Below are 5,195 nucleotides of genomic sequence, written 5' to 3'. Positions count from 1 at the left end.
ATGCGTATAGCAATATAAAGACACGGGAGAATGAAAAACAATATAACCCTAAGGTAATAGTAGAAGAAAATAACCTCCTCTGGTGGCAGATGAAAAAGAAGAATGAATGATATGATAGCCAAGAAAATATCAAGAATCAGAACTGGATGAAGCATTTTCACAAATCTTTTGTAAGTATGAAATAAGAAAAAAAGATTATAGGAGTGGTGAAAATAAATGAAACGGAAGAGGTTAATTTATAGCAAAATATTAGACATAGCAATCGAGGCAGATTACGCATTTAATCAAAGGAAATTCTAATTTCCTTAAATTCCGAAGAATCAAATCTTATTTAAATTATGAAGATTTTCTATTCCTTAAATTCCGGAAATCAATCGTTACTACATCAAGAGATAAGACGAATCTCTATTCTCCATTTCACTCTATTACGATAACTTCTCTCATACACTTCGAGTAATCGGATTGTTTTATCCGTATTATTCAATGGTGATAAAATTCTATTTACCAACTCATATTCGTCATGAAAACATTTTTATTGTCAGCCATGACGACCTCACTCAAATTTTGGGACGAAATTTCTTTAACGGGTAGGTACTGTGATGACTCGGAAATTTCTGACCAAATTTAAACTTAATCTTTAACGTTTCCAACACGATAAGTAAAGTCTGTAAAGTTGAATCTCAAAATTTTTGAACTATTCAATTACCTTTCGATTGTTCTCAACGATTCGCGAACAATTATATGTAAATAGATACATATATATACCATAACTTGAAAACGTAGCAAAGTGTTGAGTATATGATACTGTGCATTAAACTTATTGGTTTGATTATCTGATTGATATATTTAGATACAGAGTTAAAAGATTATGCCAAACAATTGAATTAAAAGATAATTATTGAGTCCCTTAAGGATTATGATATTATTACGGGTCTCTGTTGTAAGGTCCACGTTGATTTGGGAAATCATTCATTCTTAACGGTATTCAGAATAAATGGTAAAGTGTTTGTTTAAATAACGTAATTTGGACACATACAATAATAAGGAATATCAACTGTTGGAATTAGATATATGAATAACTTGCGATATGTATTTTAAAACGTGTTTATTTATATTGAAAATATATATTTAACAATACTATAAAATATAATATTAACTTGGTCATAAAAACGAATTGTTATTATATATATATTAACAAATAGCGAGACGATGATTTATAGAAGTAAATGATCAAAATACTCGAAAGTTTAAGATATACTTTGAGTGGTATAGTTTAGGGATAATTTAAGGCTATATTTTGACAAAGGTACGTGACACGAAATGTAAAATACAAGTTTTCTCAGCGTACGAAAGGACATTTGAAAAACTGGAACCGGGACATAAGTCGAGTGATGACGTACGACTTATCGGAACAAAAATTACAAGTCAACTATGCATGTGAATTTAATATAATATATAATTAATTATATAAATTAAATATATTATATATATTATATAAAATTATGTCGACAAACAAAAAGTTAAAAGTTTGTGAGCTGGATCAGAGGGCCATGCGATCGCATGGCCTTGAAGCACAAATCCCATGCGATCGCATGGGGTACTTTTTCAGAAAAAGTTCTATAAATTGCGCAGTTTTTGGCTCAATTGAATATATATCTCTTTCTCTAGTATTATTACTCCGTAATATTTATTTAATTAATTTTATTATTATTATTATTATTATTATTATTATTATTATTATTATTATTATTATTATTATTATTATTAAGATTAATATTATTATTAATCTTATTATTATTAGTATTATTAATTATGTATTATACATCAAATACTACGACGAGGTCATTAGTGGGTTATTTTCAAAATGGTTTTCAAGCGGGATAGAGCTAAGGAAATTATGGGTTATTGCCAAGGAGGTTATGGGTAATGTTCGAGGGTATATTTATGAATCAAACCTAGTGTTTATCATCTCCGTTACGTCTACGTACTTTCCTACAATATTGAATCTCAATACTGATACGTTGAGATCTACGATTAATTGGTAATCCGAGTTTTGGTCACATTTTGGTGAACAACTTTATATGCTGCTAAGGTGAGTTTCATAAGATCCCTTTTACTCTCTACATTTTTGGGCTGAGAATACATGCAAATGCTTTATTAACCGATATACAATATTTATATGTGTGAGTTTCATTTGCTCCCTTTTTAATTGCTTTTGCAATCTTTATATTTTTGGGCTGAGAATACATGCACTTTATTTTAAACGCAATGGATACAAGTACATACTAAATTCTACACTGAGTTTGAACCGAAAATCCCTTAGCTTTGGTAACTAGTAACTGCCGGTTATAAGAACTGGTGGGCGCGAGTAGTTATATATGGATCCATAGGGCTTGATATCCCCGTCCGAGCTAGAGCACTAGCCTTTTAACGGACGTATGCTATTTGAGAAGCGTACACGTTGGTTTGCGTGTAATATTAAGATGATTATACAAAGGGTACAAATTATATATACGTTAAGTTTAGTTATCAGGGTGCTCAATCTTGTAGAATATTTTGATAAACGTTTCTGGATGAAACAACTGAAATCTTGTGATCCACTTTTATATACAGATTATGCAAAACACTAAAACTATGAACTCACCAACCTTTGTGTTGACACTTGTTAGCATGTTTATTCTCAGGTTCCCTAGAAGTCTTCCACTGTTTGCTTACATGTTATACAAGCTATGTGCATGGAGTCTTGCATGCTTTATTCAAGAAAACGTTGCATTCACAAAATCATCACCATGTATCTTATTTTGATTGCATTGTCAACGGAATTACTATTGTAAACTATTATTTACAGTGATTGTCTATATATAGAAATCATCAGATGTCGAGAACCTTTGATTTAAATATTCATTGATGGTGTGCCTTTTCAAAAGAATGCAATGTTTACAAAACGTATCATATAGAGGTCAAATACCTCGCAATGAAATCGATGAATGACGTGTTCGTCCATATGGATTTGGAGCGATCGTCACATATACGTACATAGTTTTATACTTTTACTATACTTAAACTTTACCTTTACTTTATTTTTACTTTACTTTTACTTTAATAATTCACTTTAATATTTCATACTTTAATAATTCACTTTAATAATTCATACTTTAATAATTCACTTTAATAATTCATATTTTAATAATTTACTTTAATAATTCATACTTTAATAATTCACTTTAATAATTCAAAAATCTATTATAAATAGAATTCAATAGGTTTCATTATTTCATAGAAACTTGAAAATATTTTTCTCTAAACTCTCTCAATCGATTTACATATATATATTTACTTCGTATTATTTCAAGATATTATTAGTATACATAAAATATTACGACGGAGTGATGTCCGAGTGATTTCGAAATTGTTTTTCAAGTGGGATAGGATTAAGGAAATTATGGGTTATAGCTATGGAGGTGATTGAGTATGGTTCATGGGTATGCTCGTGAGGTCAATATAGTGTTTATCATTTCCGTTGCGTCTACGTACCTTTCCTGCAATATTGAATCTCAATATTGATACGTGAGTACTCATAATTTAACTTTTACATACTAATAGTGTATCCCTGACTAGTGCTCGAGTATTTAGGATTATGCATGCTTATACTTTTGATATTGCTCTTAGACAGGTTAGGTTGAATCTTGAATTAGTTACACTTGCGGTTGAGATAAGGTATAAGATATGCATGTCCTTGGAAAGCTAGCGAAAAATTAAGAACTTTTCCTTTAGATATCGAATGGTTTCGATGAACGGATTAGAAGTTATAATCAACTGAATTTTCGATATTTTTATTAAAAATGATTATTATTATCGTCGTTTTTATCGTCGTTCTAGTTTTATCTTATTATTATCATTATTATTATCTTTATCAATAAAAGGGATTTATCATTAAAAATTGTTGTTTTTTTTATTATTACTATCGTTATTATCGTTAAAGTTATAATTAGTATTATTATTATTATCCAATTATTATTATTATTATTATTATTATTATTATTATTATTATTATTATTATTATTATTATTATTATTATTATTATTATTATTGGTATTATTATTATTATTATTATTATTATTATTATTATTATTATTATTATTATCATTATTAATATATATATCATTATTTAAAAATGGTTATTGTTATTGTTATTATTATTATTACTATATTATCATTAAGATAATTATTAGTATTATCGTTAATAATTTTATAGTAACTATCATTATTAATATTAGTGTACTTAAAACAAATATTTGTAACACCTAATTATTTTGATTACTATTATTATCATTATTATGAACACGATATAAAAGACGATTAAAAGCTATTAAACGAAACGATTAGGAAATAATGGGTAAGAGTATCATGATGAAATTAAAATATTATAAGATATTGATTTAGATAAAATTATCGTTCTTATTATTTTTATCATTACTATTATTATTAAAAGTATCGTTAGTATTAAAACTATCATTTTAACAAAAATTATCATTTTAATAGAAATGTCATTGTTACTATAAAATATCATTATTATTATTATTTTAAATAGAATTATTATTTTAAAGATAATATTAAAAATTATCGTAAATATTAAAGTTATCATAATTACAATTATCGTTTTATCATAATGTCATCTTAGTAATTATAAATATTGATATTTTTATAATAATTATTATTATTACAAAATAATACAACTTTTACTTACTATCATTATAGATATTATTTTATCAAATAAATATGTGATACAAACATATTTTACTACGTGTAATAACTTACTTTAATAATACCTATCATATTATCTTTATGATATTAAATGAACCCTATAAATTTTATTACTTAATATATATAAAAGTATATTTTATTATATAAATTTAATATAAAATTTTATTTATTAATAAATAAATTATATTATTTACTCTAATAAATCTTTTAAAAATATTTAAAAATATAAAACGACGATATTTAAACTATATATTAATCATGTATAGATTTTTTAGAAATTATTTTGAGTCAAATTTACTTTTGTTGACTTTTGCATATTAGTCTCGAGCATTAGGATTGTGGTACACTATGACTTGACCTAATTTGTTAGACAAATATTGACCAACACATAAATATATATAATTAATTTAGGTTCGTGAATCCGAGGCCAA

Source organism: Rutidosis leptorrhynchoides, chromosome 10 (genome assembly GCF_046630445.1).
Source record: "Rutidosis leptorrhynchoides isolate AG116_Rl617_1_P2 chromosome 10, CSIRO_AGI_Rlap_v1, whole genome shotgun sequence".
Lineage (NCBI taxonomy): Eukaryota > Viridiplantae > Streptophyta > Magnoliopsida > Asterales > Asteraceae > Rutidosis > Rutidosis leptorrhynchoides.
The sequence above is the reverse complement of the archived record's forward strand: the minus strand, read 5'-3'. Positions refer to the sequence as shown.